The sequence below is a fragment of the Sapajus apella genome, unplaced genomic scaffold (assembly GCF_009761245.1).
Source record: "Sapajus apella isolate SASKATOON/1434 unplaced genomic scaffold, GSC_monkey_1.0 scaffold6, whole genome shotgun sequence".
In the NCBI taxonomy this organism is placed as follows: Eukaryota; Metazoa; Chordata; class Mammalia; order Primates; family Cebidae; genus Sapajus; species Sapajus apella.
The window spans coordinates 34,892,260-34,906,389 of NW_022436946.1; the positions used below are offsets into that span (position 1 = coordinate 34,892,260).

General features: G+C 36.9%; 1 long non-coding RNA gene across 1 annotated transcript in view; it reads right to left on the reverse strand.

The window, feature by feature from the left end:
* Nucleotides 1-14,130, reverse strand: part of LOC116549418 — a 195,475-nt gene that overhangs the window by 145,285 nt on the left and 36,060 nt on the right. The gene's annotated exons all lie outside the window — the stretch shown is intronic.

Sequence of the window (14,130 nt, forward strand, 5' to 3'; positions counted from 1 at the left end):
AAAGAACTTTCAAACCAGAATTTCATGTCCAGCCAAACTAAGCTTTATAAGTGAAGCAGAAATAAAATCCTTTATGGACAAGCGACTGCTGAGAGACTTTGTTGCTACCAGACCTGCCTTACAAGAGCTCCTGAAGGAAGCACTAAACATGGAAAGGAACAACCAGTAATTACCACTGCAAAAATGTACCAAATTGTAAACACCGTCAACAAAATGAAGAAACTGCATCAACTAACAGGCAAAACAAACAGCTAGTATCAAAATGGCAGGATCGAATTCACAAATAACAACATTAACCTTAAATTTAAACAGCCTAAATGCCCCAATCAAAAGACACAGGCTAGGAAAATGGATAAAAAGTAAAGACCCATTAGTGTGCAGTATTCAGGAGGCCCATCTCACATGCAAAGACACACATAGACTCAAAATAAAGGGATGGAAGAAGATTTACCAAGCAAAAGGAGAGAAGAAGAAGAAAAAAAAAAGCAGGGGTTGCAATTCTAGTCTCTGATAAAATGGACTTTACACAAACAAAGATCAACAGAGACAAAGAAGGGCATTACATAATGGTTAAAGGCTCAATGCAACAAGAAGAGCTAACCATCCTAAATATGTATGCACCCAATACAGGAGCACCCATATACATAAAGCAAGTTCTTAAAGACCTACAAAGGGACTGAGAATCCCACGCCCTAGTAGTGGGCGACTTTAACACTCCATTGTCAATATTAGACAAATAAATGAGACAGAAAATTAACAAGAATATCCATAACTTGAATACATTTCTGGGCCAAGCAGGCCTAACAGACATCTACAGAACTCTCCACCCCAAATCTACAGAATATACATTCCTCTCAGCACCACACTGCACTTACTCTAATATTGACCACATAATTGGAAGTAAATCACTCCTCAGGAAATGCAAAAGAAGGGAAATCATAACAGTCTCTCAGACTGTAGTGCAATCAAATTAGAAATCAGGATTAAGAAACTCACTCAAAACTGCACAACTACATGGAAATTGAACAATCTGCTCCTGAATGACAACTAGATAAACAATGAAATGGAGGCAGAAAAAAAGCTATTCTTGGAAACCAATGAAAATGAAGACACAGCATACCAGAATCGCTGGGACACATTTAAAGCAGTGTCGAGAAGGAAATCTATAGCAATAAATGCCCACATGAGAAGTGAGGAAATATATGAAATCAATACCCTATCATCAAAATTGAAAGAGCTAGAGGAGCAAGATCAAAAAAACTCAAAAGCTAGCAGAAGACAAGAAATAATGAAGATCAGAGCAGAACTTAAGGAGGCAGAGTCACAAAAAACCCCTAAAAAAAAAAAATCAGTAAATCCAGGAACTAGTTTTTTGAAAAGATCAACAAAACAGACAGACCACTACCCATAGTAATAAAAAGGAAAAGACAGAAGAATCAAATAGATGCAATATAAAATGGTAAAAGGGATATCACCACTGATTCCACAGAAATACAAAATACCATCAGAGATTACCACAAACAACTCTATGCACATAAACCAGTAAATCTAGAAGAAATGGATAAATTTCTGTACACTTGCACCCTCCTAAAACTAAAACAGGAAGAAATTGAATCCCTGAATAGACCAATTACAAGGTCTGAAATTGAGGCAGCAATTAATAGCTTACCAACCAAAAAAAGTCCAGGTCCAGGCATGTTCACAGCCGAATTCTACCAGATGTACCAAGAGGAGCTGGTACCATTCCTTCTGAAACTATTGCAAATGATACAAAAAGAGGGAATCCTCCCTAAATCATTTTATGAGACCAACATCATCCTAATACCAAAACCTGGCAGAGACACAAATAAAAAAGGAAATTTGAGGCCAATATCCATGGTGGACATCAATGTAAAAATCCTCAATAAAATACTGGCAAATTGAATGCAGCAGCACATCAAAAACCTGATCCATCATAATCAAGTAGGCTTCATCCTGGGATGCAAGGCTGGTTCAACAAACACAAACCTATAAACGTAATCCATCACATAAAGAGAACCAAAGACAAAAACCACATAATCATCTCAGTAGATATACGATTAACAGACAAACAGAAAGACCAATCATTAGCCAATTCCCATTCACAATTGCTATAAAGAGAATAAGATATCTAGGAACACAAATAACAAAGGATGTGAGGGACCTCTTCAAAGAGAATTACAAACCACTGCTAAAGGAAATAAGACAGGACACAAAGAGATGGAAACATTACATGCTCATGGTTAGGAAGAATCAATATCATAAAAATGGCCACATGGCCCAATGTAATTTATAGATTTATTGCTATCCCCATCAAGCTGCCACTGAACTTACTCACAGAACCGGAAAAAAACAACCATAAATTTCATATGGAACCAAAAAAGAGCCCTCATAGTCAAGACAATCCTAAGCAAAAGGAACAAAGCTGGAGGCTTAATGCTATTTGACTTCAAACTATACTATAAGCCTACAGTAATCTGAACAGCATGGAACTGGTACCAAAACAGAGATATAGACAATGGAACAGAACAGAGGCCTTGGAAGTAATACCACACATCTACAACCATAAGATCTTTGACCAACCTGACAAAAATAAGCAAAGGGGGTTTATTACACAGGATTCCCTGTATAATAAATGATGTTGGGAAAACTGGCTAGCCACGTGCAGAAAACACAAACTGGACCCCTTCCTTTCACTGTATGCAAAAATTAAGTCCAGATGGATTAAAGATTTAAAGATAAAAACCCTAGAAGAAAACCTAGGCAATACCATTCAGGACATTGGTGTTTCATGACTGAAACACCAAAAGTAATGCCAACAAAAGCCAAAATAGACTGACAGGATCTAATTAAACTTAAGAGCTTCTGCACAGCAAAAGAAACAATCATTAGAGTGAACCAGCAACCAAAAGAATGGGAAAAATATTTTTCAAGCTACCCATCTGACAAAGGGCTAATATCCAGAATCTACAAAGAATTACAGCAGATTTACAAGAACAAAACAACCCCATCCAAAAGTGAGCAAAGGATATGAACAGACACATTTCAAAAGAAGACATTTATGCAGTGAACAAACAGATGAAAAAAGGCTCATCATCACTGATCATTAAAGAAATGCAAATCAAAACCATGTTTAGATACCATTACACTCCAGTTAGAATGGTGATCATTAAAAAATCTGGAGACAACAGATGCTGGAGAGGATGTGGAGAAATAGAAAAACTTTTACACTATTGGTGGGAGTGTAAATTAGTTCAACCATTGTGGAACCCAGTGTGGCGATTCCTCAAGGACCTAGAAATAGAAATTCCATTTGACCCAGCAATCCCATTACTGGGTATATATCCAAAGGATTACAAATCGTTCTACTATAAGGACACGTGCACACGAATGTTCATTGCAGCACTGTTTACAATAACAAAAACCTGGAACCAACCCAAATGCCCATCAATGATAGACTGGATAGGGAAAATGTGGCACATATACACCACGGAATACTATGCAGTCATAAAAAAGATGAGCTCATGTCCTTTTCAGTGACATGGATGAATCTGGAAACCTTATTTCTCAGCAAACTGACACAAGAACAGAAAACCAAATGCTGCATGTTCTCACTCATAGGTGGGTGTTTAACTCATAGGTGGGTGTCTGTTGGGTGTTGGGGGATAGGGGAGGGACAGTGGCAGGTGGGGAGTTTGGGGAAGGATAACATTAGAAGAAATGCCTGATGTAGGTGACGGGGGGATGGAGGCAGCAAACCACCATGGCATGTGTGTGCCTTGCAACAATCCTGCAAGATCTGCACATGTACTCCAAACTTAAAGTAAAATAAATAAATAAATGTTGAAAGGGAGAAAATGAATATATGTCTTATTATATCCTTCATACTCTAAAGTGAACTGTTTTACAAATAACTTAAAAACCAATTAAAATTTTCTTTCATGAGAAATAATTCAGAGATATAAAATACTTATGTGAGTTATAAACTAGACATTCCAGTAGTGACCAGTCACATAGACCACACTGCTAATGCTGTTCCAAGTAGTCAGTAATATGGTGGTCCTAAAAACTCTGTGGTTTTCATTCTTATTTTAGAATACCTAATACCTTATATTTGTTATTAGAATGATGAAAGATCATTAGGAAACATAACAGCCCTCACCCACCCTTGGGTAATAAATACATGAAAGGTGTACTTTTGTAAAACAAAAGTTTAATAAACCTAATGAGTCAAATATTTTTTCTTATTAAAGGTTTAAGAATAGCAAGACTTTTCAATTACATGATTTTTAAATTTTAAGAACATGCTTCCTATTTCAATAATACTAGAATACATTGTGTAAAAATTAAAAATGAAACATTGGTAAACCTTTAAACAATGAGATTCTTGCTCTCTGTATAAAACAATTCATCTCCATTGATTTTTTTTTTACTTAATAGTCTCTAATTCAATTTCCAAACCCACTAAAGCACAACTTCTATATTATGAAGTATTCAGAACTTCTCTGTGCCTATATTTTTATCCTTATATTTAAACACATATACACACAGGTTATACACAGACTATCATTCTTACCAAGTATCTTATTCAAAATTTTCAATATATAAAAATTGCACTGACCACTAACCTTAGTGATTTAAGTACTTTTATTAGTAATTTGTGAGAATTTAATATAATCATTGTAGCAATATCTAAGGGAAACAAAGCTGTCAGTGCACATATATCATTCTAATATGAGCCCACTGAAAAAAGAGGGTGAGTTAGCATGTTTTGTCCTGGGAACTTAAAAGGGTAAGTTAATTTATGCTGACAAAGAAAAATCAATAGCACATTGTGCACAAAAGAAGAATCAATCATTATTTCTTTGGCCTTGATAGTCATAATGAAATGAATTTATTGAGGAAAACATTCCATTCAAATAGGAATTGAGTTGGCCACAAAAGTCACTAAGCTCATCAGAGGCATAATCAAGACCCTTGCATTAGAATCTTTTAGTGAGCCCCAACCTAGGCATAAAAGCTTGAATTCAGTGACCCAGCATATTTGGTTGGCTTCAACATCACTGGTCAATTATAAAATCTTATATTTTAAATGCCATGATAATGGACACTTCCATCTTGCATGTCTTCAGACATTAGTTTTACTTTTATCGGTTTTTCTTTAAACCAGCTCTAATATAATAACAGGCCTCAAAAATTATTTTAGCTATTTGTAGAGAAATACATGTACAGTCATTTGTGTCCATTCTCCATTTTTTAACCTGTTTTTCTGTTGCTGTTTATTTGTTTCCCATCATTCTTACTCTAAATAACTTTCTCATTGGTTTCTAAGAACATCTTCATGTCTGCCTCTCTTTCACTGTTTATCCAGTTGTCATTCAGGAGGAGGTTGTTCAATTTCCATGTAGTTGTGCAGTTTTGAGTGAGTTTCTTAATCCTGAGTCCTAATTTGATTGCACTGTGATCTGAGAGACTGTTTGTTATGATTTCTGTTCTTTTGCATTTGCTGAGGAGTAATTTACTTCCAATTACGTGGTCAATTTTAGAGTAAGTGTGATGTGGTGCTGACAAGTACGTATATTCTGTGGGCTTGGGGTGGAGAGTTGTGTAGATGTCTATTAGGTCTGCTTGGTCCAGATCTGCATTCAAATCCTGGATATCTTTATTATTTTCTGCCTCATTGATCTAATATTGACAGTGGAGTGTTAAAGTCTCTCACTATTAATGTGCAGGAGTCTAAGTATCTTTGTCGGTCATTAAGAAGTTGCTTTATGTATCTAGGTGCTCCTGTATTGGGTGCATATATATTTGGGATAGTTAGTTCTTGTTGCATCGATCCTTTTACCATTATGTAATACCCTTCTGTAATACTCTTTTGATCTTTGTTTAAAGCCCGTTTTTTCGGAGGCTAGGATTGCAACCCCTGCTTTTTTTTTTTTTCCTCTCCGTTTGCTTGGTAAATCTTCCAACCCTTTGAGTCTATATGTATCTTTGCATGTGAGATGGTTCTCCTGAATACAGTATACTGGTAGGTCTTGGCTTTTTATCCAGTTTCCAGTCTGTGTCCTTTGATAGTGCACTTAGGCTGTTTATATTTAACATTGATAGTGTTTTGTGTGAATGTGATCCTGCCATTTTGTTACTGGCTGGTTGTTTTGCGTGTTAGTTAATGCAGTTTCTTCATTTTGTTGATGCTCTTTACCATTTGGTATATTTTCGCAGTGGCTGGTACTGGTTGTTCCTTTCCATGTTTAGTGTTTCTTCAGGAGCTCTTGTAAGGCACGTCTGGTGGTGACAAAAATCTCTCAGCAGTTGCTTGTCCATAAAGGATTTTATTTCTCCCTCCCTTTTGATGCTTAGTTTGAGGGATATGAAATTCTAGTTTGAAAATTCTTTTCTTTAAGGACGTTGAATATTGGCCCCCACTCTCTTCTGGCTTGTAGGGTTTCTGCCAAGAGATCTGCTCTGAGTCTGATGGGCTTCCCTTTGTAGGTTACCCTACCTTTCTGTCTAACAACCCTTAGCATTTTTTTCCTTCATTTCAACCCTGGTGAATATGATGATTATATGCCCTTGGGTTGCTCTTCCTGTGGAGTATCTTTGTGGTGTTCTCTGTATTTCCTGTATTTGAATATTGGCCTGCCTTGCTAGGTTCAGTAAGTTTTCCTAGATAATATCCTGAAGAGTGTTTTCCAGCTTGGATACAATTTCCCTGTCACATTCAGGTACATTGGTCAAGCACAGATTAGGTCTTTTCACATAATTCCATATTTCTTGAATGCTTTGTTCATTTCTTTTCACTTTTTTCTCAATTTTGCCTTCTCATTTTATTTCATTGAGTTGATTGTCTATCTCTAATATCCTTTCTTCTGTTTGATCGATTCGGCTATACTAACTTGTGTCTGCTTCAGGAAGTTCTCATGTTGTGTTTTTCACCTCCATCAGGTCATTTATGTTCTTCTCTAAGCTGGTTATTCCAGTTAGCATTTCATCTAACCTTTTTACAAGGTTTTTAGTTTCTTTACATTGGGTTAGAACATGTTCCTTTAGCTCAGAGAAGTTTATTTCCCACCTTCTGAAGCCTGCTTCTGTCAATTTGTCAAACTCATTCTCCATCCAGCTTTGCTCCCTTGCTGGTGAGGAGTTGTGATCCCTTGGAGGAAGAGAGGCATTCTGGTCTTTGATGATTTCAACCTTTTTGCACTGGTTTCTTCCCAACTTCGTCTGTTTGTATCTACCTTTGATCTTTAAGGTTGGTGATTTCGGATGGGGTCTCTGAGTGGACATCCTTTCTGTTGATGTTGAAACTATTTCTTTTTGTTTTTTAGTTTTTATTCTAACAGTCAGGCTCCTCTGCTATAGAACTGCTGGAGGTCCCCTCGAGACCTTGCTTGCCTGGGAATCACCCAAGGGGGAGTGTGGAGCAGTGATGATTGCTGCCTAATCTTTCCTCTGGTAGTTTCATCCCAGAAAGTTACCCACCAGAGATCTCCTGTATGAGGCATTTTTTTTTTTTGGTTATTCAGGGGTCAGGGAGCTGCTTGAGGAGGCAATCTGTCCCTTGTCTGCCTCCAGAAGCACTGCTGGGCTGCCTCTGACTCAGCCTAGTTGCTGTGTAGGCTTCCTCTGGCTTTGTTTACACAGGTGAGATTACACTCGCCTTCACAATGGCAGATGCCCTTCCCTCCACTGAGCTCGATCATCCTGGGTGGAGCTCAGAGTGATGTGCTGGCTGCCAAACTCTCAAATGATAGGGATTTGCTGTTCTTTGTGGGGATGGGACCTGCCAGCCTGTATCACTTGTCTCCCTGCTTTCAGCTCTCCCTCTTCCTGGAGGGTGGATAGATCTGTCCTGCAGGCGCTCTCGGAGCTAGTCACAACTTCTGCCAAGATCTTTGACAACAACTCATGGCACTGGGCCAGCCAGAGCTGTCACTAAGATCTGTGTTGGTAACTCACAGTGCTTTTCAGCCTGGCAGTGTACTCCTGAACTGTGGCTTGCAATGGCCATGGGAGAAGTACAGTATCTGAACTGGAGTGCCAAGGGGGTAAAGTCCCCAATCCTCCATCCAGCTGCACTTCCTGGGTGGGGCAGTGCCATGGCCTGCCTCGGTTTGCCATCCTTGGGCTACACCCACTGTCCAACCAGTCCCATTGAAATGAACCTGATACCTAGGTTGGAAATGCAAAGATCACTCACTTTCTGCATCTTTCTCACTGGGAACTGTGCTCTGGAGCTGTTCCTATTCAGCCATCTTGGTGGAAGTCCTAAAATAACTTTCTTCCACTCTGGCAACACCGATTAAAAAGTTTCACTTTCTTAAAGCATATTTTATGTATTTTCTTCAAAATGTAATTAACTAGTCAGTAACTAAATTAAAAAATGTAATAATATAAAATTCCTCAAGTAAACAAAGCTTTTCCAAAATTAAATACATCTAGAATAAAAGCTCTTCGAAGAAAAGGCTTATGTTTTTGGTATGCTTTTTATTGCTTATTTATGTAACATATTTCTCGTGTCATATATAAGGCGGAAAATCCAGATTTTAGTTATAATCAAGATTCCATAATTTTTTGGCTCAAACTGAAGCTTACAGTTTCTTGGTCCTGGTAAGTTAAACTATGTATTAATAGAGCTAATATCTATTTAAATGTTAAATAAGTATATAAGAAAAACCTACAGATTCTTCCTTGTTTACTAGTCCTGTGATAACAAATCAAAATGTGCCAGTCAACCATCCCCACTGCAACAACATGTTTCTGAGTCTGTCCTGTAGTGGCTAAAAATGTTTAGAACTGCTGTCAACCCACCATCACTTTCAGTCTCATTCTGGCTCTGGTAGCAACATGATCACTATCACACCAGTCTAGTTTCCACCAAGATAAATTGAGTTCTTGTTTCCATGATTTGAAGAATGTTGTGCTGCCATAGAGGAAACTGCCTTCATCACTGGACAAATCCTTTCACCCAAAATGCTTTTTAAATAATTGTTTTCATGGTTACAACAGTTTACAAAGAAACTGCAGAGTAAGCCCTCAGTTTATATGAAGGCATGCAGTACTGGCCAGGGCATGCATACATGCATGTGTGTGCATGTGAACACACACCCCATGTTACTAAGCAAAGGAAATTCCTTTAATTAATAGCATGGACCATAAAGTAGGAAACAGATATACCAGCACAAGTGACAAAAGACCAGATCAACTTTAGACACACATAAGAAAACCCCAGGCTGAAACCACTTACCTCCTTTAGTTGTAAGGACCAGACCCTTAGAAAGAACTGGATACCCCAACATAGAACTCTACCTGGTAATTTGAGTTTATATTCCAGTTCCCAGAACAGACAAAATGAAAAAAAGGGTTTTCCTTTACATTTTTATTTTTCCTAAGGCAACTTCTGCCTCAAGGACAATCTGGTGCCATTTGCAGCTGGGAGGTACTCCTCAGCTCTGTGCTCGCATGCTAGCCCCACCACAGCTCTGTGGCTGCAGCTGTGACTACAGACTACCGGTGTCCTGCAAGGCTCCAATGTCCTTTCTGACCCACTAGCTGGATGTTCCTACTCCAAGCCTGCTGTCAACGTGTCTTAAAACTGTGATTCCCTTCATTATCCCAATTCATCAATGAGTACCTTTTTAATAATATAATGTAATGATTGAAATGAGAGAAGAATCTCTGAAATCAGGGAAGCCACTTGTTACATATGCTATTTGGTCAAAGTAATTTTACATCATGGATAGTCTATCATTATAAAAGATTGTTACAAGGATTAATGCAATAATATACATAAACCACTTAACACATTGTAATTACTCAATATTTGGTAGTTCTTATAATTAGTATTATTGTGTAAGGCCAAGGTAACTAATTTTGTATTTCTAACTAGGCCTCTTGGACAGCAAACTCTTCCCACTCTACCAATGGCTCTTAGTCTTGGCTATGCAACCACATAAAATCAATACAGGTGTTTAGCATATAACCAAGAACAACTAGTAAAGTATCATAGGGCAGAGATCTGTCCTATTAATTTAGAAAGTTTCACAGGTAATTTTCAAAGGCAGCCAGGGTTGGGAGTTTATGTTTCTAGTTATGATATTACACTGACGCTTAACTCTATATTTACTAAGCTAAATAATTAAATGCAGAATTCAATGCAGCTCTCCAGATGTGACACAAGAAAGGATATCCTGTTCTGACATCAAAATATTCTATTTACATTAATGTAGTCTATTTTGTTTTATTTTTTGGATAATTGAGTATCTTTTCTTTGATGCATATGATTTTTTAAATATATATTTTATTGCAGCATAGGTACATACATGGCAATGTGGTTTGCTGCCTCCATCCCCATCACCTATATCTGGCATTTCTCCCCATGTTATCCCTCCCCAAATCCCAACCCCCGCTGTCCCTCCCCTAGGTCCACACCCCCCAACAGACCCCAGTGTGTGATGCTCCCCTCCCTGTGTCCCTGTGTTCTCCCCACTATGAATGAGAGCATGCGGTGTTTGATTTTCTGTTCTTGTGTCAGTTTGCTGAGAATTATGGTTTCCAGGTTCATCCATGTCCCTACAAAGGACACGAACTGATCGTTTTTTATGGTTGCATATGATTTTCTTAAGTGAAGTTTCTATAATTCTGGGTTTGCCCTGTTGATTTTATTGTTTTGCCAAAATGCAGGCTTTGTCATTTTCTTTCCTGTTGTAACTCCCATTGTTACTTCCTGGAGGTGCTCTGGAGATGAATCGCAATTCTTAAATATATTGTTTCTGCCCTCTTATCCAGCATACCAGGGGCAAATTTGATAAGTACATCATTTATTTCTTCATCAAAATTGCTGATAATCATGTTTAGGTCAAAATAAAAGACAGAATACATAGAAAGAGAAGACACAATATCTGACAACTTTCTCTAGTATCTCTAGGGGCCTAAAACAATCAAAAAATGTCTTTAGAATTCAAGTATAGTGTATTAACAGAAGTGAGTGTAAAACTCCAAATGCCTATTTGTTCAAATGTAGTCAGAAATTCTTGTAAAGGTTGACAAAAGCTACTATTCTTCAAATAAAGTCAAAAGATACTGATATGGAAATGAGAAAAGACTTATATTCTTGTATAAAGAGCATTTCAAAATGTAAATAACAATATTAAATGTGTTCTAGTATGACAGATTGAAATAAGAATGCTATAGCATGTCACTTGCTCAAGTTACTAGAAATGCCAGTATAAGGGAAAGGGAACAAGAAGAAGAAACTTCAATTCATGGAATTTTAGAGGTGCAAATTGCCTTAGAGATTAGAGACCAATTACATCATTTTACAGATGAGAGAAGTGAAGAAATGACTTGCCAAAGATTGCATAGCTAGATAGTGGCAGAATTAAAAATAGAATCTAGGTCTTCTGACTCCTAGTCAATACTTTCTTACTACACCAAGTTACCAAGCAAATCTTATTGGGTCTATGTTTATAAGCAACCTCAATGATAAATTTAAATTTATAACCAAGCATTTATTTGTTAATGTTTAGGAACATCTTAACATAGAGTATACCTATATCATTTATAACCCAGTTTTATTTAAATTACCACTCTAGAGATAGTCAGCATCATGGAGAAAATCTCGTATGTGATTACATTTTTAAATTCTGTAACATGAAAGTATGATTAGGATAAGAACAATCCTCTTAATCTTTCACATGAATAAAATATAAACACCTGCCTTCATGACTTGCTTTATAAGCAGATGTAATTTAGAGTTTTTTTTTTGAAAATACTCTTTGCAGTAAGATTACTAAATACCTTTGTGTGAGAACGTGTATATGGTATAAAACTAAAATATAAATCAATTATTTTCGACCTAACACTAGCCAGAAGCTGTACTGCTAATTAACAAGCTGAACTCCAGGATCCCTCTGCTACTTCTCATTAAAGAGTTCATCAGAAATGTTAAAAAAAAAACTCAAGATAGGCAAACTCTAGAGTATTGCTGTTTAGAGAAAAAGGCAGATGTCCATCTGGTTGGAATTATTAAGAATTCAAGTATGAAAAGAAATGAAAATGCTCCTAAGGAGATCATTTGTCACATGCATTCATAGATGGGCCACATTGACTTCCAGCAGAAGGATATCTCAGTGTCATTTAAAAATGGTAATACAATAAGTTAATGGTCACTAAGGCAGGCCAGCTCCAATTCCTCAAATATCTAACAGAGTGGTGCAACTGTGAATGCCACTACATATCTTAACACAAATGAGGTTGTTAGTTAAAGCAAGGACAAATTAAAGTCCACAGTCTTCTCCTAGTGCCTTGAACAACATGCCCTAATAGGTTAAATTTAAACTAGTGTACTTACCTCCAATTATCAGAAATGATTATGTAGCCATTTTGTTTTATACAGAGAACTACATTGAAAATAGGCAAATACATGAACAATGAAAAAAAAAACTCACAATCTGTAAAGGTAAGATTACTTTTGATCTGGCCTACAATCTAAGCTACTCTGGCTAAGTTATTCTTTCAGACAAATCTATTCTCAGCTCCTAATAATACCATATAAATGAACTTAGGGAGCACAGTGAATATGCAGATTAGGAACTGTATGTATTTTCTCCATTCATAAAAACATATTTAAATCTAAAACTCAAATGATTATTTTTAAAGTCTTAATTAAATAGGAAGCTGTTTTCTTGTTCATTTTAGCCCCACTTATCCTGCAAATATACAGTTAGCACTCCGATTAAGAATTCTAAATATTTATCTGTATCAACTCCCTGGACAAAGCAACCCTAGGTTATCCCAACACACATAATATGTGTGATCCCATCTCTCCTAGAAAAAAAAATAAAACATGCAATTTGCAACTTTTCACTAAAGAATAAATGAATATGTCAATTACAGGAATACCATAGTATTATTAAGATACTCAACCTAAGTACAGGTTCAATATATATTAGAGCTTTGATTTTGACTTGTGACATTTCTTGTCTCTGTATTTACTTCTTCTAAAAGAATAATTTTTGTCTACTGTATTACTTACATTCCAATTTTGTTGTTTTAAGCCATATACTACCACAAGAACTAGCTACCTATTATAACCCCAATTTAAGCACTGTTTTCACCATTCTGAAGATGTATATCATTCAATAAAAAATTATTAAAATTAAGAAAACTGTAGTGGCTTGCATAGTGCTCTGGTAGTGGGGCATGTTTACTATAATTTTGGAGCACTGGGGAAGATTATGAATTGGTTGAGTGCACTTCAACTGCTACTTGGCAATCTAATGTTACATGTTACCATTAAGCAAAGGAGGTCTTTAACACATTAGCAGCATTCAATCTGAAGTTCCTCACACAGAAAATGCTAAACAGGACACTGAAATTATCTAAAACATGGATACACCACTATTAGATGTTGACTATTTATAAATGTGAATCTGTTAAGTTTGATTTAATAATCAGGGACTCTTAAATGTGTCTAAATCACTAAGTTTAGAGAAATATGATTAATTTGATCATAATTTTTGCAACCCCTTAAAGACTATCTAATGGAATGTGAGCAAATCCTAGCCTTCTTTATCTGGAAAGCCTCCAAAATTCTGTAGATGTTATGGTAAACATTTAATGGCTCTCCTTTTAAAAAGGGGTTCCTGCATTTTCTATTTGCCCTTTCTCAATAGAAAACTAAATCTGAAAATTTCCTAATATTTTAGGCAGGATGGTCAGGCTACTTGCCCGGAAATGGGAAATGCTGTTTTCAACATTTCTTTAGTTTTTAATAAAAATTTAAGGCTGGGTACAGTGGCTCATGCCTGTAATCCCAGCACTTTGGGAGGCCAAGGTGGGTGGATGACCTGAGGTCAGGCAATAGAGACCAGCCTGGCCAGCATGGTGAAACCTTGTCTCTACTAAAAATAGAAAAAAGTAGCCACGTATGTTGGCACATGCCTGAAGTCCCAGCTACTAGGGAGGCTGAGGCACAAGAATCACTTGAACCTGGAGGCGGAGGTTACAGTAAGCTGAGATCACGCCACTGCATTCCAGTCTGGGTGACACAGTGAGACTCCATCTCAAAATAAAAATTAAATGTCTACACTCTGTCTCTGATCCTCACTG